This window comes from Peromyscus eremicus, chromosome 3, assembly GCF_949786415.1.
Source record: "Peromyscus eremicus chromosome 3, PerEre_H2_v1, whole genome shotgun sequence".
Taxonomy (NCBI): Eukaryota; Metazoa; Chordata; class Mammalia; order Rodentia; family Cricetidae; genus Peromyscus; species Peromyscus eremicus.
In genome coordinates this window covers 100194294-100218631 of record NC_081418.1, presented here as the reverse complement: position 1 = coordinate 100218631, position 24338 = coordinate 100194294, and the positions used below count along the sequence as shown (strand labels likewise).

The following is a 24338-nucleotide window of genomic DNA, read 5'->3' as shown; positions in this document are numbered from 1 at the left end:
CCCTCTACAAGAAAGGTCACATATATTGCATCCTGTACCCTGCTTTATCAATTAATAATATCTCTTGAAGATATTTCAGTTTGCATATGAATATACATAGAATTCCTTTGTTCTTTTTTATAGTTCCAAAGTATTCAGTTGAATGGCCAAATAACATCTAACTGTTGAAATCTAAGCAAAAATTTCACTATGTGTTTTTATTTAAACACTGTCTGTTATATCAAGTGGTGAGGATCTTGGCAGGGAAGTCTTGTTTTTCCGTATTCATTAGGACCTACAAATGCCTAGCATGTACCAAGTTCTCAGTCAACAGTTTGCTGGAAGGACACACTTCTACTTGTTCTCCATGAGTGATTTTATTGTACTCTTAAATCCTTATTTTCATCAAAGGCACCCCAAACCTAACTATCCCATCTCTGCCTCAGTCCAAACCATCTGTCACTTCCACATCTCATGGGGATGTTCCATCTCAGTGTTTCTATCCCTGAACTCACTTTACCAGTCTATTGCTCCATCTGGGCTTCAGCCTGTTTTCCTCTCTGGGTCTCTCGATCCTTCAGTGGCACTGCAGAGAGCAGAGACCCACTCATGACCCATCTCTGTGACGAGCTTCTCTTCTTCCCTCTTCTTCTTTTGTGCAGTGCTGGGGATTGGACCTAGGGCTTAGCATGCACAAGACAAGTGCTGTACCAGTGAACCACATTCCATAACAAACTTCCTTGACCGACATGGATCAATAGTCTCTCCTTGTCTCTCCCAGTCCAAACCCCTCACCTGACTAACAGAGCTTCTGAGTCTCTAAACATCAAGTCACTAGAGATTTTCATCTTATTATTTTTATCTATCTATCTATCTATCTATCTATCTATCTACTTTTTAGACAGAGTCTCATTATGTAATCTTGGCTGGCTATATAGATCAGGCTGACCTTGAACTCATAGAGATTCATCTGCTCTGACTCCCAAGTATTAGGATTAAAGAGGTGTGTGTGTGTGGTGATATCTTGTTTGTGATCTAACAAGGAAAGCTTGCCTGAAGATCAGAGTGCGGAGCTAAGCCACTAATTAGTCATAGAGGCCAGGCAGTGGTAGCACGCACCTTTAATCCCAGAACTCTGGAGGCAGAAGCAGACAGATTTCTCTGAATTCAAGTCTACCCTGGGCTACACAAGACTGATCCACTCTAAGAGAGAAACAGAGCCAGGCAGTGGTGGATCACACCTTTAATCCCAGTACTTAGGAGGCACATGCTTTTAATCCCAGCACTAGGGAGGTGGAGACAGGAAGTGATATGGCTGGGCGGAGGGAGGAACATAAGGTGGGAGGAGACAGGAGCTCAGCTCCCTTTTAGGCTGAGGATTCGGTGGATTCGAGTTACAGAAATGTCCCATGACACCCAGCCTTTTATTTTTATTTTTTTGATAGTCTCTCACTTTGTGGCTGGCCTTGAACTTAAGGTAATATTCCTGCTTCATCCTCCCAAGTGCTAGATTACAGACAGGAGCCACTCTATCTTCTTCTTCTTCTTCTTCTTCTTCTTCTTCTTCTTCTCCTCCTCCTCCTCCTCCTCCTCCTCCTCCTCATCCTCCTCCTCCTTGTCCTCCTCCTCCTCCTCCTCCTTCTCTTCCTCCTCTTCCTTCTCTCTCTTCCTCCTTCTTTCTTCTAGACCAGGCTGGCCTGGAACTCAGAGATCCCCCTGCCTCTGTCTCTCGAGAGCTGGAATTAAAGGTCTGTGCAACCACTGCCCAGAGAACTTTGAAAGTTGATGTGATACTCATTCCCTAACAACTGTGAGGTATGGTCCCATCTTGACCTGTTCTAGGACTTTTTATACAACTCTTCCCTTCCTGTATTGTCTACTGGTACCTAACCAGGCAGCAGATGTGGCTTGGGTGTGGCTTGAGTGAATCCCCCTAGAATTCACGTATTGGAGGCTCTCTCCTCAGCCTGGAGATGCTGGAAAATGACAGAACCGTTGAGAGGTTAGCTTAGCATAAAGATATTCATTGATACTGGTCCTGGAGAATGAGTTGGTGGTCCCTTAGAAATAGAATTATTATACAAGTTTCTAGAAAAAATATAGTGGTAGAGCCTATAACACTAGAGTTCTTGTTTTTCTGGTTTTTTGTTTGTTTGTTTGTTTGTTTGTTTGTTTTTGTTTTTCCCAACAGGTAACCCTAGAATTCTGAAGGCTTGAGGCTAATTGGAGTTCAGGACTTTTAGGTGAGTTCCAGTGAGAGACAGAGACAGAGACAGAGAAACAGAGACAAAGGCACACACAGAGAGAAAGACTTTTCTCTCTCTAGTGTCTCTGATGAACAAGGAAGGAAGAGGCCGGGCGGTGGTGGCGCACGCTTTTAATCCCAGCACTCGGGAGGCAGAGGCAGGCAGATCTCTGTGAGTTCGAGGCCAGCCTGGTCTAGAAGAAAGAAGGAGGAAGAGAGAGAAGGAAGAGGAGGAAGAGAAGGAGGAGGAGGAGGAGGAGGAGAAGAAGAAGAAGATAGAGTGGCTCCTGTCTGTAATCTAGCACTTGGGAGGATGAAGCAGGAGCAAGATCCAGGACAGGCACCAAAGCTACACAGAGATACCCTGTCTCGAAAAAACAAAACAAAAAGAAAGAAAAAGAGTAGTAGAGCTGGTCCTCTACTCTTGGGAAGAGATTTAGAACTAGTGAGAGGTCTAGTCTGCCTTTATGAATCTTTTTAATTGACTGAATTTTAGACTTAGCCTTTCCGTTCTCTTGCCTCTACCTCCCAGGCTGAGTTCCACGCCTGTGCTGCCACAGTCACCCTTTTGTGTCTCTCTTTTCAGTTCAGCAATCCCTTAGCTCATTTTCCGTTTTCCTGGATCATCTATCCTGCCCAGGTATTTAGTAGCGTCTAGTTCACCTCTGGGTCTCCATCACAGAGGACACTGTAACTGATTATTTCCAACCACCTTAGAGGTTATAACTGGTGGGATCACAAAACCCTGGATCACACCCTGCCTGCCACACATGGCTGACTGACTAGCGTCTTCCGGAAAGGCCAAGTGATTTTTCTCTTTTATCTGCGTTCTTTATGGGAACGGGGCGGGAGGGTGTAATGGGCGGGGAGGACTACAGCATTATCAGTTCTCGGCCCAATATGGCGTGCTCCAGCTTCTGTACGACTCTCCAAGATGGCAGCCCCCACCTGGAGACCGCCATATTTACCCCACAAGACGGCCGGTCAGGGCCTGACGCGACCGGAACGTGACGCAAAGTGGAGGCGGGGCTCCTCCCCCCAACCCCTAGCGTCGTTGTGTCTCGTGACAGGCACTTCCGCTCGGGGCGGCGGCGGTGGCGGAAGTGGGAGCAAGGCCGGAGCTTTGGCCATAAAGCCCGAGGCGGCGGCGTTGGCTACGGTGTTTGGGGCCGGGCAGCTCCTAGGAGCCTGCTGGAGCCGGAGTCGGACCTCTCTGTCGCGGCCTGCGTTGTGTCTCCTTCTCAGCGTACCCCGCGGTGAGCGGCGGACTCGGGCCGCCCTTCCCCCGCCGCGGCCCCGGCCTCCGGGCCTGGCGTCCTCGGCGAGAGCCGGGCCGGGCGGGGCGGCGCCCGGCGGGCGGAGGTCGGAGGGCGCGGGGTGAACTGACGGGCGGCGGGTGCGGGGATTCTTGGGCCAGAAGCGTCCCCGGCGGCAGCCCTGCTGGGTGGGAAGAGGTACGGGCCGGCCACAGAGGCAGCGCTGCCAGGCGCGTCACATGCCCCGGCCCACCGCGGGCACTGGGAGACAGGAGCTTTCAGGGTCCTGCACGGTAAATCCTATTTCCGAACTTCCAGGGGGAAGGACCTCCTGAGTGCCTTTCAGAAGGCTTGGTGCCCTCCGGGCTGGTAATCGTGCGGATGTTGAGAGTAACGTTGTGAAGATTTCAGATTTCTCGTTTGCTGGGCTGCGTGGCAAGACCGCACAGGTTGCCCTCTTCTCCCAGCAGCCTTCCGAAGCACCGAGGCAGTGTCCACTTAGAGAGAAATCAAAGAACAGAGAGGTTAAGTCACCCGTCCAAGGTCACACCGCTGATAAGTTACAGAGAGAGCGACTGAAGTGTAGGCACTCAGGCTACTTAGCAATCTCCTGGCCTCTGGCCTCTTCTGCTTTAGCTGCTCCAAAGCTTGCCACCTGTTATCTGTCCATCAGCAACCCCCTCCACCTCCTGTCTAGTGTTGTCATTTGAGAGCCTCTTGGTCCTACCTTAAAGCTATGCTGCATTTGCAGTTGTAACTTACAAGGCTGTTACGGAGTGTAGTGTCACCACTCCGAATCAGAAGATTTTGAATTCTGGCAAGGTATGTATTGGATTTGAGTAGTTTTTCGTATCCAGATCTTTTCTTTGAGTCAGGTCTGGCATGCCTGCCTTGTGCACCTTCCTTTCTACAGTAGTTGATGGGTGCCTAGCTTGTTGATTCTCCACTGTTGAAAATACTGTGTCTTTGGCTTCCCAAAGAACAGACTCTTGTCTTTTCCTTGTGACTTCACCAGCTGATTACCCGCATGATTGGGTTAATAAAATCTCCTGTTAGTATGTTTTTCTTGGAGCTTGGGAGGATTGGTTCAGACTTGAGTGTAAGAGTTGGAAAGTGAGTTATATCTACTTCTGAAGCTGACCAAGCTAAAGTTTGGTATCCTAGAGTGTCTGGCGTTGAATTTTGCTACCCAGCCTGATACACTTGAGGGCTTTATGTAATATGTGAGTTTAGAGGAGAGCAGTGACTGGTGCCTTCATTTAGGACATGTTTTTCTTCCATTATATATGTGTCAGGCATTACTGGGTCCTGACTCAGGGAGACAGGCATGAGTCCTGTCCTCAAGGAATTGTAAAATGGTGAGCCTCACACTAGGAACTCAGTTTTGGAATGACTGGGCTGTAGAAAGAGTGTGGGGCTTTTGCAAAAAGTAGGGTTTTTTTTGTTTGTTTTGTTTTGTTTTTAAATCTCCTTAGGTGAATCAGACATCTAAAAGTGTAGTGTTCTAGCTAACAACTTGAAATATTTTGCCAACTTTTTGTGTGTAGTGTATGCACATATCCATGTGTGGAGGTTGGTATTGGGTGTCTTACTTAATTGTTCAACTTTTTTTTTTCTTTCTTCGAGACAGGGTTTCTCTGTGTAGCTTTGCACCTTTCCTGGATCTCGCTCTGTAGACCAGGCTGGCCTCGAACTCACAAAGATCTGCCTGCCTCTGCCTCCTGAGTGCTGGGATTAAAGGCGTGTGCCACTACCGCCTGGCAATTGTTCAACTTTTTATTTGATTCAGGGTCTCGTTAATGAACCTGGAGCTTAGCCACTGCTAAGCAGGCTAGCTGTTGAGCTCCAAGGTGCCTCCCTACACCCACACCCACACCCACACTGGTGTTACAGATGCCTCTGCACCTAACCTTTTCTTTTTCTTGATTGAAATCTGAGTCCTGGGGATCTGAACTCAAGTCCTCATGCTAGTATAGAGACTGAGCCATCCTCAGCCCCCATCTTTGTGAGCTTTGGTAACACATTTGTATGCATTGCTCCTGAGAGGATCATGTTACAGTCTATGATTGACCACCTCTTTTGAAGCGTAACCATCAACACTAAACTTGATTCCCTTTTTGTTGTGATATTTTTGTCCTTCCTTCAGGGGAAATGGAAGCCACTTGCCTAGATGCCCAAAGAGGAGGCACAGGGTGGGCGAGGTACTGTAATGTGTGAGCAAAGGCACATTGAATATGCTGGATTTTCCTTTTCAGCTGACAAGAAAGTTTAATGTAGCTCCTGCCAGACTTAGTGATGCATTCTAGATTAAAAAAACAAAAATAAAAAAACCCAAAAAAACCTGTGCCCCGTTTCCCACGGCTTTCTGGTCCTCTTCTTTAAAGGGCCCAGGTTTTATTCTGAAGGTGGAGGGTGGAACTAAGAAGTCACTCTAAAAATAGTTTTAATAGTGTAATCTTCCAGGTAATTGTTGGCAACCACATGGGTGACTTTTCTGGTTTTCTGTTTTTGGTGCCAATTGTGCCTCATAATCAGAGGTCCTAATCCTGTAAGAGAAGAGTCCTATAGGAAAGGGGCTGTGAATCAGTTTCTGGCTCCACCACCTAGTGAGGCAAGAACGTTTGGTCATTGGATTTGCTCTTACTCCATCTTCAAAGAGATCTAATAATACTTTTACCATACATTTGTCATTAACCTTTCTATGAAAATATGGTGCAAACTCAGACCCTAAGAACCAGTAGTCGTCTTTGGCATCCATCCTCCTGGGTCAAGTCAGCAGATATGGCCCAGATGGATGATGACAGTTTCCCTGGGGAAATAACGAGGAGGTGGCCTCCTAATCTGGGCTTAACAGCATCTCATCTTGGAGCTGGGTCCTCTTTGGAAGGGTTCTGAAGCTCCCCTTTCTGGCTCCTGCTTTCTGCTCCACTGGGGTTGCTGTTGTGTTTTCATTGTGTTACCCGACCTCTACCTGTGCCAGCCTATGCTCTTGCTCCATGGTCTGGTAGCTGCACTGCTTGCAGTTGCAGAGACATTTTGCAGTTTCTTGAGTTATTTGTCCTCACATCTTTTACCTATTAGACGACATTAAAGACTGGAGATCATTTGTATTTATGGTTTGAAGTTTAAATAAAAAACAAAAACAAAGTCAGACTTTAAATAGTGGTTGTGAGCTGTGATTTGTAAACCAAAGGTAAAACTGACATGATGGGTAAAATCAAAACGGGCTTCAGGACTCTCCCTGGCAAGTTTCAGTTTTAGTACTGCACACTGAGTCCAAAACCAAATTTAAGAATAGCTACTTAGGAAAGGAAGAAAGCTTGGGATTTGGCTTTAGTGGTGACGTGACATGCAGTATTGGCCTTGTTCATCTGCTTGAAGATGCAGTAATTAATGCACAGGGTGGGAGTCCAGCCAGAACTCTGTTTTGATGATGTCATTACTGCTTTGGAGATCTGTTTGATTCCTGTTGTCCATTTCCTGGTCTCCTAGGATTGCCTATGTTGGCACAGAGCAGATCTGAGGCAGTCTGAGGACCTGAGCACCTGAGCGGTCTGTAGGGGTTACACAGCCTGGCCTGCTTCTCAGTCAGCCTTGCTTATGATGCTGCTAGGCAGAGTGAAGGTTCTTGATGCTCCCTAGCATTAAGTGAAGATAACTTCTTCAGGAAGTTAACTCACTTGACTTCAGGAACCCTGTAACAGTTAACTGCATACGAGCAAAGTGCACTATATATACATGTATGAAAATGACATAAAAATACATGTTAATAAAAATTAAAATGGTTAATACCATTTGTTCTAGTCTGTATTATTGTGATTTTTAAAAGGTTGACTTCAGTTTAGTAAACTTTAGTTTGAGTTGAGCACACAATGAGAAAGCTACTATGAATTCATCTTTAAAAATCTCAGCCTGAGGCCGGGCGGTGGTGGCGCACACCTTTAATCCCAGCACTCGGGAGGCAGAGCCAGGCGGATCTCTGTGAGTTCGAGGCCAGCCTGGGCTACCAAGTGAGTTCCAGGAAAGGCGCAAAGCTACACAGAGAAACCCTGTCTCGAAAAACAAACAAACAAACAAAAATCTCAGCCTGGACTTTATGAAAAATAGTGGACTGGTGCTCATGCATACACAGAAGCCACCTTCTTTTGAAATAGGGTCTTCTGTGTAGTCCAGGCTGGCTTTGAATCCTTAAATTGCCAAAGATGACTAAACTGATCCTTCGTTTACCTCCTAAGTGCTGGGATTATAGACATCCATCACTGTATCTCTTAGATACAATGATTGGTCAGTCTGCCAACAATTCTCCATGCACTTACCAGATCTGGGGACCTTGAAGCCCTAGGTCATCTTTGCAGTTCCTAGTAGAACTGTTTCTGGGGTGTGGTGATATACAACTTTTGAGAGGCAGAGACAGATGAAGCTTTGAGTTCGAGGCCAGCCTGGTCTACATAGTGAGTTACAGGCCAGCCAGGACTACATAGTGAGACCCTGCCCACTTCCCCCTTTTTTTTAAAGCAGTCCAGATGGGTTGGCACACACCTTTAAATCACAGTAGGTGGATCTCTGTGAGTGAGGCCAGCCTGGTCTACATAGTTTCACGACAACCAGGGTTACAAAGACCCTGTCTTGGGGAAAAATGCTTTGGCCTGTGTTACTTTGTCAGTGACTGCAGGAAGAACATTGTTGTAGAAGCCCTTCTACCCAGCATTTCCTGTAAATGCCGTCTAGTATTTGCCTCTGCCTCCTGAGTGCTGGGATTAAAGCCGTGTGCTACCATGTATGGCCCACTTTTTAAATAGGCACACATCTATATGGAAATAAACGTAGATGAGCAGTTTAAAGAATTTTCACAAACTTAAAAGACTCCTTGCACCTCTTTCAAACCATTATCTCCTTACTGCTAACTCAAATAAGAATTTTCTTTCTTTTTTTCTCATCTTTGTAAAGCTATTTATTGAACATCTCAAGCCCCAGTCCTATCCCACTCCCACGCTCAGAACATGAAGCCAGCTGCAGCTGATTTCTAACACAGTGACTAATTTTGCTTGGTTTGGATTTCTTTATGTAAATGGAATTATCCACTGTGCAGTCATTCTGCTATATCTGGTTCCCTTGACTTTTCTGAAACTTTGTGTAATGTGTGGTTTGAATTCCATTTTCATTGCACTATAATATTCCATTGTGTGATTAAAATATTTAAAATTAAGTAGATTTGGTGGTGTGGTGTGCATCGGATCCCTTAGCACCTCAGAAAGGAAAACAAGTAATGAAATGATGAATGTTCTAAGGTTAGAAAAACAGAATGACTTGAGTGTGGTGAGTGAAGAGAAGCCTTCCATGGCCACCCCTATGGTCTCTTTGCTCTTATGCTCTTTGATCTTGACCCATTTCTGTGAGCTTGGCCCAAAGAGTCATAGCAGAGGGTACTTGCATTCAGACTGTTGATCTGACGTTTCGTCCTTAAAGTTCTGGAGTCCCTCATGCACGTGTTAGTGGCTGGTCTCTTGCTGTTTTCATTGGTGTTCAGGTGAGTGTTTGTTGGCATCAGATTGCCAGTTTTTTGACTGAATGTTCTTGAGCTTTGAACATCAGATCTTAGTTTGAAGTATTATATGGCTTTGTTTCTTCCCAAATATCAGCCCTCTTTAAATCTTGAAAATTCTGTACCGGTAACTCTGCAGAGTAACTTGCTTTTGGTGGTATGTGAGTAGTTTCTGGACCAGTAGTTAATTTTCAGATTTTTATTGTCTACTATAAGAAAAGGCTTCCAGCAGCTGTGGGGAATGTAAAAGTGAGAGTCCTGAAAATAGCTTAAAGAAAATGTTCAAGTTCTTTGATGACTAAAGTAGGGAGAGAGGGCCTTAGTGAATTTTTGGATGACGTTGGTGTGGAAGTGTAACTTAGTGGGAGGCTGGTATTGTGACTGAAAGGTGCCACTGTTGTTAGTGCCGTGCCAGGGAGACGTTCTCTTCGAACCTCACGACTGTATCTTAGAATCTGGATAGCCAGGCTGTTAGGCCGCATGCTTTTAATCCCAGCACTCAGAGGCAGAGGCAGTGCATCTAGGTAGTTCGAGGCCAGCCTGGTCTACAAAGCAAGTTCCAAGACAGCCAGGACTGTTACACAGAGAAACCCTGTCTTAGGGATTGGGAGGAGGAAAAAAATAAAAAAATAGAAAGTAAAAAAAAAAAAAAAAAAAGCAGCTGGATATGCCCTAGTTCTGAGAGAGGAATGACTTTGTTGTTAAAATTTACTATTACAGTTGAACCTGGGGTCTCCCAGGAGCTAGGCAAGCACTCTACCACTGAGCTATAATCCCACTCCAGAATTGCCTTTAACAGTAAGTTAAAAATGGGAAGAATAGGGGTGGAAGAAGAGACTTGATTTGATTTTCCTCTTCAACCAGCCACTGTGTAGGTTCCTCTTAGGAGCTTATGGCCAAGCTGTCATTGATTGAAGTGTCTATGATATCTTGATGTCTGGAGTTGGAATCAAAACTTCTGGAGATGTTGAAAATTGTTCTTATATAACTGCCTGTGTTACTAGCTATCTGCTTTTCAGCTTGCCTGCCTAACCAAAAAAAAAAAAAAAAAAAAAAAAAAAGCACTATCACCCTTGTCTCTTATTTAAAGAGTTTAAAATTTAAATAGGTTTAAAAATTTAGCTTAGGACAGCTTTAGAGATACAGCTGCATGGTAGAGACCAGCAAATGCAAGTTGCAAGCTCCTCCTTATCCTTGCTCACACCACCAGCACCCCCCCCCCCACACACACACACAAAAGGCCACAAACAAACAAAAAACCTGAGAGCTGTAGGGGCAAAGCCCTCTTAGCAAGAATTATTTTCCAAGGAACTTGCTTTTTGAAAGTTGCCTTTGTTTTCTCCTCCCTGTGGGAATATGATACCTGGAACAGAGTGTGAACAGTCTGTACATTAATTCAAATTAAACTTCTTGACCTGTCACTTTCTTTTTCCAAGGAGATCTTCAGTATTGTGAAGCCACTCTATAGAGGGCCTGGGACTAGCACCTAGTGTCTAAGCTTACAGAAGGCTCTGTGACCCTAATGTGAGAATGGCACCTTCAGTGAAGATCTCCCTTAATTTCATGCTTTGTGTTTTAAAAATGAGCTACACAAGCTGGGTGTGGTGGTACACACTTTTAGTCCCAGCACTCAGGAGGCAGAGGCAGGCAGATCTCTGTGAGTTCGAGGCCAGCCTGGTCTACAGAGTGAGTTCCAGGACAGCCAGGAGAAACCTTGTCTCAAAAAACAAGACAAAACAAAACAAGTCAGTTATACTTGCCATTCTATTTCTGTGATGATGTGTAAATTCTCTGTAGTGACCTTGGAAGCATTATCAGACATAATAAGTGAGGCTGTGCTTTGTAACAACTTCTGAATGTACACAATAGCACACGGTTCTTGGCTTGCTGCCATGCTTTCTGTTGTTTTGTTTTGAGAGGAGCTTTGCCATGTTAGCCCAGATTGGCCTCACACTTGAGATAATAGGCCCACCCGTTTCCATGCTCCCCTTCCCCTTTTGTTCTTTAGGTAGAGCCCAGGGCCTTGTGCATAGTCAGGAAGTGTTCCACACTGAGCTAAACTCCAGCCCTGCATCCTTCTTACTCCTGAAAGAGCATCCATGATAGGGCAAAGGAAAAACAAAGTGCTAAAGTCTCTTGGACCTAGAGGGAATGGTTCCAGGCCAAAAATGACTCATCACTTCTGCTACTGGCTCATTGGCTAGAATAAGTCACAACGTAGAAGGCGTCCTGAAGTGTGATCCTACTGTGTATCCAGTAGCCCAGGGCTGGAATCACTAGTGTCAGTTGAAGTGACTGAGAGAAACAAGACTTTTTAGAGATTTCTGTTCCAGGCAGGTGGTTAACTTAAAAGCTGAAAGGAGCTTAGCTTTGCAGTATATGTGTGTATATTGTTTGAATTCGGGTCTCCCTGTGTGTCCCAGGCTTGGCAGCCCCTCAGTGCTGGGATTATAGGTGCTACCAGCCCTGGTTTGGGAGTTTAGCTCTGTTTATGAAGTGGTCTGCCACCTTGGTTCAAGACTTACCCTCCAAAATAGATTTATTCTAGGGATAAGTGTAATACTTTCAGTCAGGTACCTGGAGTTGTCCTCTGCACATAATGAGGATGAAAGAAACATCCATTCAGACCTCCCACCTTTGCTTCCCATATTTTTAGCATTGAAATCCTAGACCTTCTAAGTATCCTTTTACTGATGGATGCCATCCCATTTTCATGAGGCAAAGCGTCACACACAGTCTTCAAGTATTCATTAGGTCTTCCTTCCCTGGCTGTAGAACCTCCTTTTCCATTGCCTGTGGTTGAAGCCCTTCGCCTGCCGTTGGTAGTGTTGGCCTTCCTGGCTTTGTCCCCCTGGCTGGCAATGCAGTCCCAATGGTACCTTCCCTTTATAGCCACTGAGTGCTGGGATGACAGGTGTGTTCCACCAGGCCTGCCTCTAGCTGTGCTTTTGTATATTTGGGCTGCTTTTATGTATCCTCTGAGTCCTGGGATTAAGGCATGGTCTATCATATCTGTCCATCTCCAACTGGCTTTTGACAAATAATCTACATGTATATCAGCTGTGATTAGTGGTTGAAAAGAAGAAATAGGTGTAAGTTCCTTGTATTGTGTGGAATGTAGGATTTCAGGTGCTTCCTTAAGCAGGACTTCAAGGTGTAATAAAAGATTACCTGCTGGGGCTGGAGAGATGGCTCAGAGGTTAAGAGCATTGGCAATTCTTCCAGAGGTCCTGAGTTGAAATCCCACCAACCACATGGGGCTCACAACCATCTATAATGGGATCTGATGCCCTCTTCTGGCATGCAGATGGAGCACTACATACATAAAAATAAATAAATCTTTAAAAACTATTTTTAAAAAAAGATTACTTGTTTTTGGCTGGGCGTGGTGGGGCACACCCTTAATCCTGAACACTTGGGAAGCAGAGGCAAGTAGATCTCTCTGAGTTCGAGGCCAGCATGGTCTAAAAATCAAGTTTCAGGATAGCCAGGGTTCCACAAAGAAACCCTGTCTCAAAACCAAAACAACAACAAAAAGATTACCTGTTCTTAAAATGCTAATTTTCAATACTCTGGCTCTTAGTCATAGAACCTTATTGATCTTTTTGATTTTTTGAGGTAGGTTCTCTTGCAGCCCAGGTTGGCCTTGAATCCCTTACTGGGATTACAGGAATGTATGCAACCCTGCTTGCTTCCTGTTAGCCGTTTTCAAGCCACAGGCATGAAGTTTGCCTTACTTATTTCTTTGTGAGAGGAACGCATTACCTCATGACCTGAGATTTGTCCTTTCAGATTGTTTAAAAATTACAAAAGCAGTATAGAAGTCTTTTTTAGAATCTCACTGTGCAGCCTTAAATTACAATTTAAGGCTGGCCTTAAATTGTAATCCCAACTCTGCTCCCAAAGTGCTAGAGTTACAGGTCCACATCACTCTGCCTTGCTAGTATAGAAGTTCGTTTGGGCAATGTGGTGGTTATTCAAAACTCTTTTAAAGTGGAATCACATAGCACACATTCTATAGCTTTGTAAAAATCCTGCCGTCTGTAGTAGAAACCCTTTCTTGTAATATATGCTGGCTTTTGTTTTTGCTGTGCTGGTGAGCAAACCCAGTACCTCATGCATGCTAGGTAGGTGGTGTATCTCTGACCCACATCCCTTATCTATTACATGCTGTTTTTAATGACTCTGTGATAACTGCACTGGCCATCCTCTAAAGAACATTTTAGTTCTATCCCTGCAAGGAAAGAATTCAGGGGGTTAGAAGAGATGGTACAGGGCTTAAGACTACTGGATGAACTTCCAGAGGTCCTGGGTTTAATTCCCAGAACCCATATGGCCACTCACCATGGCCTGTAACTCCAGTTCCAGCAATCTGATGCCCTCTTCTGGCCTCTACAGGCACCAGGCATGCATGTGGTACACAGACATCCATGTGGACAAAACACCCATCCACATAAATAAATTAAAAGAATTCAGTGTTTATCTTATGCTACTTATCCAAGATACAGTGGTTAATACACTCTTAAAATTTTGTTTTCATTGCCAAGGGGGCCTCAGGAAGGTTTGTACTTAACAGTTATAGTTTGAGAATTGTGCTGTAGGGTGTCAACTGTCAATGTTCTTAAATTAATTTTGTCCACTTAACAAATGGGAAAAATGTTAAGTACTTTAAGCTTTGAGTTTTGATTGATTAACTGTAGTAGTTTGAATGAGATGTCCCCCATAGTCTCAGGCATTTGAATGGGTGGTCTCCAGTTGGGGAGACTTAGAGGTATGGCCTTGCTAGGTCACTAGGATCTGGCTTTGAAAGCTAAAGACTTCTTCCATTTTGAGTTTCTTTTCTCTGTTTTCCTGCTTGTGAGCTCTCAGTTTGCTGCTCCAGTTGCCATGCCTGCCTAACACCAAGCTTCCCTGCCTTGATGGTGATGGGCTTTGATCTCTCTGGAACTGTAAGCCCAAACAAACCCTTCCTTGTAAGTAGTTGCCTTGGCCATGACATTTTATCACAGTAGTTGGAAAATAGCTATTAGTTTTAAAAATACATTCATTAGTTATTTGTGTTCTGTGAATTTGCTCTTAATGTGCCAAAGCTCCAGTGAGCCCCTCTTTCCCTCCATCTATATAGAAATGGCTCAGATAACAGAGTTTTGATTCTTTTTCTTGACTTGTTTTCTTGGTGAAATTTGGCCGGGTGGTGTGTTTTTGTAGAAAGAAACTTTTCTGTGTCAGATCTGCCACTTCGTTTTCTTCTCTGGGTTTTATGTCATACTTAACCCCTTTCTATACAGGACCAAAACAGCTGTTCATCTAGCCCTTGGCCCATGTGTGTTTGGTGGGTTTTTGTTTGTTTGTTTGTTTGTTTTTGTTTTGTTTTGTTTTGTTTTTGCCAGGATCTTTCTCCAGATGCCTGTTGTTAGTGCTTAAATTATATTGTCTGTTCCTCATTCACAATATACTACTTTATCACATGAATTCCCACCTACACATGACTCTCCCTTTCCCCTCCCCTCCCCTCCCCTCCCCTCCCCTCCCCTCCCCTCCCCTCCCCTCCCCTCCCCTCCCACATGCCTTTTCCCTTTGTCTTTGGGGCAGTTTCCTTCTGCTTTGTGCTGTGTTGGTAAGCCAGGCAGTTTTATGTCCTTGAAAGAACTCCATTGAAGTTGCTTTGATCAGTGTGGCCAGCAGAATCAGTCATCTAGATACTGAGAGGAAGCTTTTCCCAAGGTGCCGTCAAAGAGTGAAGAAGCTCAATATTTCCCTGTTAATATATCTGGGACAAATGCTATGTAGTGTTTATAGATGTACAGTGGTAGGAGACCTGTTTTTGAACCCCAGAGCCCTGGGTTTGTTGGGGCAGTAGTAATGGAGTAATGGATTACCCCTTGAAGAAGCAAGTGTTAGATTTAAATTATGTTCCTGAAACTCCTCCTCTGCTTTCGCTGGTCTTTTCCTGCTGTGTTTGGAAAACAGTGTCAGAGGTGTGGCTCAGTCTGTAAAGTGCTTGCTGCCAGCTTGAGGACCTGAGTTTGGATCCTCAGTACCTACAAAAAGCTGGATATGGTGGCACACTGCTGTGACTCCAGCACAGGTGGTAGGTATGAGACTGGGGAGGCAAAGATAGGTGGATCCCAGGGACTTGCTGGCCAGCCAGTGTAGCTGAAAAAGGTGAGCTACAGGATTAGTGATCGACTGTTTCAAAATAGAAGTTGGAGAGCAATAGTGGAAGACACCTAGTGTCAGCCTCTGGCTTACACACCTACTCACACACCCACATGGGTGCGTGCACTATTCAACAGCAACAACAAAAAAAATTTCACAACGATTACTTCATAATCTACATTGTAGATGAATTTTTTACTGTTTGTTAATACTGCTTGTTGATTGTTGTCTTTGAACTGGATTTCTTTTATTGTTCCTATGGGGAGTTGTTAATGGTGGATTTTCTGTTTCATTAATTTAAAATCTTGATTTTTATGTGTATGGATATTTTGCTTGTATGTCTGTGCAGTATTTCTGTGCCTGGTTCCTCGAGGAGGCCAGAAGGTGTCTGATCCTCTGGAATTGGGTTTACAGATGTCTGAGAACCACCATGTGGGTTCTGGGATTCAAACTCAGGTCCTTTGGAAGAGCAGTTGGTGCCCTTAACTGATGAACTACCTCTTGTTTTGACAGATCAAGAGACAGTTAATTAGTCCTCACAGAGTTGACTATTGGGCCAGTTTTTCTTTTCAGAACTTTTAAAGGAATGTTAGCCATCAGAATTGAGGAAAATGATTGCCTTCTAAATAGGAAGAGAGTCATGGCTCAGCCAAGTCTTCCCATTTTTCGTGGCTGTCTTTTGGAGGCTGAGTTAATCATCTGTACATGTCATGTGAAGTCTGTCTCTCTGCACCTACTGAGCTGTTCCTGCCAAATGGCCGCCTTTTGGCTTGCAGTTCTGTGAACCCATGAAGCTGTCTGAAGTTGCAGAGGATCCACAATCTGCTTGTTGTCTCTGTGAAGGGTGGAGCCTTCTGGTCAGTTTGTTGTTTTTTTTTAATTTTTTTTTTTTTTTTATTTAAAGCCAAGTAGGGTTTTAAAGCAGGCAGGGTTGGAAAGATTCCACTCACTTACTCTTATTAGTGTCTGTAGTTAGAATGAGTGTGTGTATGACAGGCAGATGGCGTGTATAGTTAATTAGTAACTTCACCTGTTCAAACAGTGCTGATCAGAAACCGAGAAGTGTGTTGGTTTTTTTGCTTCTCATTGCTGCTGTAGAGAACACTGAGTTCTATCCTTGGGATTCAGGGGAAGTGAAAGTGTAGTCAACATACAGGCAGCCACAGGATGTATCAAGCTGAGTTCTGTGCTAAGGAAAGAAAGACCTGTGGAGGGAGTTTTTCGTGCACTAAAGAATTTAAGTATGTGAAGGGCCATCAACAAGATGAAGATATGATATGCTATGCTAAAAGTGAAGATTGCAATGACTTTATGGTTGGTTGGTTTTTATTTTTTTGTTTGTTTTTTGGTGTGTGTGTGTTTTTTTTTGTTTTGCTTTTTGTTTTTTTGCATTATTTTGCAGTTTGGGGCTGCTGAACCCATGGCTCCAACAAGCATCTACCACTGAGCTACAACCTCAGCTCCACCTTTGTGAAAAATGTTTTTGTTGTTGTTAGTTACTGTTTCGTGACACAGGGTCTCTATGTAGTCCTGGATGTCATGGAACTTACATACATAGATCCTCCTGCCTCTGCCTCCAGAGGTGTGTGCTGCAATGCCTGGCCAACAATGGTTATTTTTAGAGGACTAGTTGTACAAAAAGAATCCCCCCATCCCCACAAAATTCAAGGGATTTATTTAGAAGAGAAAGTTCAGGGTAGATACAGTACATGGGAGCAGTGGGTACAGGTGAGATTGCCTAAAAGTCTTGATTTGTTTGAGGTTTTAATTTTTTATCTTACTTTTTTTTTTTTTTAATGTGTATGGGTATTTTGGCTGTATGTATGTCTGTGCATGATGCAGTACCTGCAAAGGCCAGAAGAGGGTATTGGATTTCCTGAAACTGGAGTTACAGATGGTTGTTAGCTGCCATGTTGGTGCTGGAATTGAATCTGGGTCCTCTGTAAAAGCAGTCAGTGCTCTTAACAGCTAAGTCAGTACTCTTTCCAGCCCTTGTTGTTTTTGTTTTTGTTTTCTGAGAGGTAAGCTGGCCTAGCACTAACTTTATGTCTCAGACTGACCCAGCTTCCAGCAATCCTCCTGCCTCAATTTCAGGAGTGCTGGTACTACAAGCATGAGCTGCTATGACATAAAAGGAAATCTTGTGGGATAAAGTCTTTGTCCCATTAATAAACAATGTTGAGCAAGGTATAGTGGCCCAGGCCTTTAATCCTAGCACTCTAGAGGCAGGGACAGGTGAATCTCTGAGTTTGAGGGCGGCCTGTCTGCATAGTCCCAGGACAGCCAGGGCTATGTAGAGACTCTGTCTCCAAAAAAAAAAAAAAAGAAAGAAAAGAAAAGAAAAGAAACAAGGTTGTAGCAGGCTTTCTTTGACGCCAGCCCCCAAATCATGACAGGGAGATATTATTAGTTATGAATGCTTGGCCTTAGCTTATGCTTGTCCCACTAGTTCTTATAACTTAAATTAACCTGTTTCTCTTCATCTATGTTTTGCCTTAGGGCTTTTTGTTTGTTTTTTGTTTTCAGTTTTGTATTTTACCTTTCATTCTGTATATCCTACTCCATGTCTGGCTAGCCCTGGGCATCTCCCTCTTTTTCTCTCTTCTCTCTCGAGCCTGGATTCCTCCTACTTATTCTCTCGGCCTGCCAGCCTCGCCTATCCCTCCTTTTTATTAGAGCAGTCAAGTGCCTTAGGTAGGCAAAGTAAAACAGCAACACATCTTTACATAATTAAACAATGCAGCATAAACAAATGTAACACACCTTTACACAGTTAAAGTAATATTCCACAGCATAAACCAATGTAACATATCTTTGCCTAGTTAAAGCAATATTCCACAACCCATTGTTGAGCTGTATACAGTTATGGGTTTCTAACCTGCAGAATGATGGCTTTATAAGGTAATAACACTGATGAAAGTACTGTACTGAAATAATGGGTATGGGTATACGTGCCTATAGGTTTGTGTGTATACGAATTAGAGTGTTTGCTAATAATGCATCAAAGTTTACTTCACCTGAACTAGGTACTTCTCCCCCACCTGGATTTTCTTGACAGAGCAAATGTATCTAGAGAAGGAAGAAGTGTTGGCCTAACTTTCTACTTGTGTTTATGGCAGAGCCCAGAGACCCCATGTGGATAGGCAGCCACCATTGGACAGAAATTTGTTCTGGAGGCTTTCTAGTTCTAAATGAATGGGATCTTGTACATTCTGGACAGTGTCTGCACTTACAGCTTTACAGAGTCTGTCCAACAGATGGCAGGATCCTGATGACCATGATGTGGCACATTCCTTGGCTCCATATGGTCAGTCATTCATCATGGGGCTATCCTACTTTGAGGATATTACTACTAACTGCAGAAATCAAAGAATTTATAAGAGTACTGTGAACAATTTGCATACCTGTTAAGCAAATAACCTAGATGACTAGACAGATTCCTAGAAATACCAAACCTAAGGCTGAATTACAAAGAAGTAGGAAATCTGAATAGACTCTTTACAGTGAAAAGCCCTGAGCTTGGTAACTTAGTGAATTCTAGAGACGTAAAGGATTTAGATGAGCCCTTCTTCTGGTCCTGGTGTCTCTCCTCAGCAGTAGAACAGTGACTAAGACGTTTGAAGAGCTACCACTTTGACTCATTTAGCTGTCTCCCTGACACGTCAGTTGTTTTTATCAATAGTTTGTGGTTTACTCTAACCTGCTTAAATTGAACTCTTTTGCATATTTTATAAATAGATTGTTTTATAAACTTCCTTTTGAGATTAGTCTATAGAACTGTGATTTTAGCTGCAGATTTAGTTTCTGCAATTTTGCTGAGTTACTTTATCAAATCTAAGCTTTCTTATTATTGAAATCCAGCCTGGCACACTAATAAGTTAACAATTCCAACAACTCTTATAAGAAAAAGCATTTAATTGGGGCTTACTTACAGTTTCATACCTCCTAAACATTTTACTCCTATCAAAGAATTCCATTCCCTGGTGATTAAGCATTCAACTATATGAGCCTATGGGAGTCATTCTAATTCAAATAACAAGTCTGATGACCCAAGTCAATCATTAGAACTACATAAAAAGCCAGATGCAGTGGTGTGCATCTGTAATCCCATCACTACTAGGGTGAGAAGGGAGACAAATTGCTCAGAAGCTTGTGTGTTAGCTAGTCTGGATTATGAAGTGTGATGCAATATACACACAATACATTTTTTAAGATTTTTTTTTTCATTTAATGTGTATGAGTGTTTGCTACATGTATATATGTGTGCCTGGTACCTGAGGAGGTCAGAAGAATGTATTGAATCACTAGGATCTGCAGTATAGGAGGGTTATGAGCCACCATGTAAGTGTAGGAAACCAAACGCCTGCCCTCTGCCAGAGCCACAAGTGCTGTTAACCTTTAAGCCGTAGCTCCAGCCCCTCTACAAAGGAAGGAAGGAAGGAAGAAAAAGGAAAGAAGTTGAAGAGAGCTGTCATGAAACTGCTGTGTAGAAGCAGTCTAAAGGAAAGAGTTTGTTTTGGTCTGCAGTTTGAGAATATACAGCCTGTCATAGCGGGGAAAACATGGCATCAAGAGTGTGAGGTGTAGCCAGGCGGTGGTGGCGCACGCCTTTAATCCCAGCACTCGGGAGGCAGAGCCAGGCGGATCTCTGTGAGTTCGAGGCCAGCCTGGGCTACCAAGTGAGTCCCAGGAAAGGCGCAAAGCTACACAGAGAAACCCTGCCTCGAAAAAACCAAAAAAAAAAAAAAAAAAAGAGTGTGAGGTGTTGATGTGTCTGGAAGCAGAGAGATATGCATACTGGTGGTCAGTTTCTGTTCTGTTTTTTCAGACCCTGACTCCAGCCTGTGGGCCGTTTGCTCTCTTTAAGGTGTGTCTTCCCTGCTGAGTTGAAAGGCAGCATACACTAACCAAAGCACAAGCCTGACACAGTGGCCTTTAGTCCCAGCACTGGGGAGGCAGAGGCAGGCAGATCTCTTGAGTTGAGGCCAGCCTGGTCTACAGAGTGAGTTTCAGGACATTTAGGAACATACAGTTTCAGAGCCCACCTCAAAACAAACCAAATAAACAAGAACAGAACAACAACAATAAAATTTTCAGCAGACAGCCTTATAGACTTATCAAGAGGCATGTTTTCAGGATTTGATATAGTGTCTCACTATATAGCCCTAGCTAGCTTGAAGCTTGCTATATAGACAAGGCTGGCCTTGAACTGACAAAGATTTGACTTCCTCTGTCTCCTGAGTGCTTTGTTGGTTTGCTGTTTGTTTGGTTTGGTTTTAAACAATCTCTGTGGTGATTCTAGATCTTAATCAAATTGATAAGATTAACCACTGCAAATGGAATGTAACTCACTGGAAGAGGATATGGGACCCATCCTTAGCATTGCAAAAAGGGAAGGAAGAAAGGAATGCTAAATGAATGAAAAGAAAGACTGCTTGTGCTCATTGATTAGAAAATTTACTTAGGGAATCACAGTGCTATCCAAAGTAGCAAATTCATTGCAGTCCTTAAACATTCCAGTTTTAAATATCTATCTTTGCATTGTGGTATACACCTGTAACCTCAGCATTCAGCAGGTAGAGGCAGGAGGATCTAGAATTCAAGGCCAGCCTGGGGTTACAACAGAGTAAGATTCTGTTTCCAAAAAAAAAAAGAAAAGAAAAATGCTGGACTGTGGTGGTGCACGCCTTTAATCCCAGCTCTCTGGAGGCAGAGGCAGGGGGATCTCTGTGAGTTTGAGGCCCGCCTGGGATACAGAGTGAGTTCCAGGAAAGGCTCAAAGCTACACAGAGAAACTCTGTGTCGAAAAACCAAAAAAAAAAGAAAGTAGAGGCAGGCAGATTTCTGTGAGTTCTAGGCCAGCCTGGTCTACAAAGCGAGTTCCAGAACAGCAAGGACTACAAAAAGAAACCCTGTCTCAAAAAAAAAAGGGGGGGGGGGGAGGCAAATAACGTACTCCAAATGTATGTGGGAATTCATGGAATTCTGAGTGCCCAAATTGTCTTGACTGTCCAGAAACTAGCTTGTGTGGAGTGGTCACAGTTCCCGATTTCAAATTTTACGTCAGTGTAAGCCAGACATCACAGAAAACCACACCTGAAATCTCAGCACTCTGGAGGCTGAGGCAGGCAGATGACAAATCCCAGACCAGCCCTGCTTCCCGGAAACACAGTGAAACTTAAACAAAAGTCCTCAAATCACAGTAGCCTGGTACTGGCATAAGTCCAGAGTTTTACTTGAGGTCCTTTTTTCACCTTAGTTTAGTATCTGTTGATAATAGCAATAACATAGTAACAAACATATAACTGACACTTCTTTCAATTAATTTTTATTGTGATAACAATGTATGTGGTGTAAACTTGCCATTTTTATCTTTTTGCGGGTTTTTTTTGTGCTGTTGAAGGCACATTTTTGGTGTTTGTATGGTATATGTGTGTACGTACATGTTTGTGTGGGAGTGGGTGTGCTGCTGTAGGCCAGAGGCTCATGTTGGGTGTCTTCTATTGCTCTCCACATATATTGAGAGGCTTCATCTCAATATATAAATCTAGAACTTGCTGGTTCAGCTAGTCTAGGGCGCCAGATTGCTCCAGGGATCTCTTTTCTCCGTTAACTGCCTGCTGGAATCACTGGCAGGCCAACCTGCCCAGCTGTTATTTATATGAGTGCTGCAGACCCAAACTCCAGTCCTCATGCTTGCTTGGCAAGTGCTTACCTACTTAGCCAGCTCTCTAGCGGAGTACACTTTTAGTTTTATTTTTGAGTTAGCCCTGGCTAACTTTGAACTTAAGCTCTTCCTGCCTCAGGTTTCCTGCCTTGACCTGCAAGGCTTTGGGATTGATGTGACTGGGGATAAGGGAATGAAGAAAGGACAGACAGACAGATACACAAAAGCTGGTTTGGGTGGGGATGAGCCATGTACTCTGATGGACTCATACCAACAACAGCCCGGAAACTCGGGATTTATACTTTTGAATGAGGACACAGGTTCAGCTAATCTTGATAGGTGGTTTCTGTAGGGGAGCAGTTTTAGACTGTAAAACATCTGGGAGGTATACCAGGCTTTTTCTTTTTTAGGGGTGCCACCAACCAGCTCCCAAATCATGACATGGAGACTTATTATTAGTTTGGAGTGCTTGGCCTAGCTTAGGCTCATTTCTGGCTAGTTCTTTTAACTTAAATTAACCTGTTTCTCTTTATCCCACCCTTTGCCTTGGAGCTTTTTACTTTTCTCCCCCTTCTGTATATCTTACTTTCACTGCTTCTTGTGTCTAGCTGGCTGGCGGCTGGCAGCTGGCTGGCTTCTTGCCCTGGGCATGTCTCCCTCCTTCTCCTCATTCTCTTCTCTCCTTCTCATTCCTTTCTAGACTAGATTTCTCCTCCTACTTATTTTCTCTCCCTGCTAACCCAGCCTATCCTTTCTCTGCCTAGCTATTGACCATAATCAGGTGCCTTAGGCAGGCCAGGTGAAACAAATGCAACACATCTTTACATAATTAAAGGCAACATAAACAAAAGTAACACAGCTTTACACAGTTAAAGTAATATTTGCAGCATAAACAAATGTAACACATCTTTGCCTAGTTAAAATAATATTCCATAACAGGGCGAGGAAATTTTGGTCTATACTTTTTACATATACTGTCAACATCTATACACAGCCCAAGTGAAGGCTTTGCTATTTTCATGAATTTGAGGCATCGAGGTCCTTGATATGACTATGTTCATGTCAGTAGTAGGTAGACGAATGGCTAAATGGCCTTATTAAATAAAAACCCAGAGCCAGATACAGAGGTGAAAACCTGAGAGAGCAGAGGAATAGGAAAAGCCACAAGCTAACCTCACCTCACCAACACCTCAGTCTCCAAAAAGAGCTGCTTCCTGTATACCCACGCCTATATGCCTTTCTGTTGTTACATCATTTGCTCTCTCCATCAGCTACATCACTTCCTCTTCCTACCCAGCTTTGTATAGACCTCCAGACCTCCATGGTTAACTAGTGTTGGAATTTAAGGTGTGTGCCGCACCTGGCTCTGTTCCCAGTGTGGCCTTGAACTCACAGAGATCCAGACAGATCTCTACCTTCCAAATGATAGGATTAAAGGCGTGTGCTACCATTGCCTGACTTCTATGTTTAATATAGTGGCTGGCTTTTTCCTCTGATTCTCAGATAAACTTTATTGGGTTTTACAAATAAAATATCACCACAGTAATATATTCATTCAAGACTTCAACCACTCCTTATGTGTTTGCACAGGGCATCCTCGGGTCCTCACAGTTCCCTAGTGTTGAAATTACAGGTGTGTGCCCCTGCACCCTGCTTGTTGTAGTCTGTCTTAAGTGAACACATCTGGTGCCATCAGGAACCATTCCATTGTTGTGCTGCTTCACTACCTGTTTGTGAAACTTGTCCATCCTGAGCCAGGTGTGTTTTCAGTACCTAGGCCGAGGCAGGAGAAAGGAAAATTGAGGCCACCTTGGGGTACCTATGAGGACCTTGTCTCAAAATAGAATACCAGAGTTCAGATTCCCAGAAACCCACATAAAATATCAGATGGGTGAGGCAAGCTGGCTGACTAGACATATTTGGGAGCTCTGGGTTTGATTGAGCATCTGCCTCATTGAATAAAGTAGAGGAGTGATCAGGACGATTCTGGACATCAGCCTCATGCACACAAACACACATGCACTCACACCACACAAAAATAGGTGCATACACCACACACAAGAAATAAAAAGATCTCAAGCATCAAAGCACTCCTGTGGTGGTATTGTGTTCCCCAAAATATTGTGCACGCTAGTAAACTTATCTGGGGTCAGAGAAGAGAATAGCCACAATCTTAAACATAGAGGATAGGCAGTGGTAGCACACACCTTTAATCCTAGCATTCCAGAGGCAGAAATCCCTCTGGATCTCTGTGAGTTCAAGGCCACATTGGAAACAGCCAGGCAAGGTGACACACGCCTTTAATCCCAGAAAGTGAGCCTTTAATCCCAGGGAGTGATGGCAGAAAGCAGAAAGATATATAAGGCGTGAGGACCAGAAACAAGAAGCTTTTAGCTGGTTAAGCTTTCAGGTTTTGGAGCAGAGGTTTCCAGTCTGAGGAAACAGGATCAGCTGAGGAACTGGCAAGGTGAGGTAGCTGTGGCTTGTTCT

At 43.8% G+C, this 24338-nt stretch overlaps 1 protein-coding gene across 1 annotated transcript in view; it reads left to right on the top strand.

The window, feature by feature from the left end:
* The first annotated feature begins 3297 nt into the window (after positions 1 to 3297).
* Positions 3298 to 24338, top strand: part of Rab7a (RAB7A, member RAS oncogene family) — a 59582-nt gene continuing 38541 nt past the window's right edge. Inside the window, exon 1 of the mRNA XM_059258156.1 lies at positions 3298 to 3480. The gene's annotated coding sequence lies outside the window, so the exon portion shown is untranslated. The remainder of the gene's footprint in view (positions 3481 to 24338) is intronic.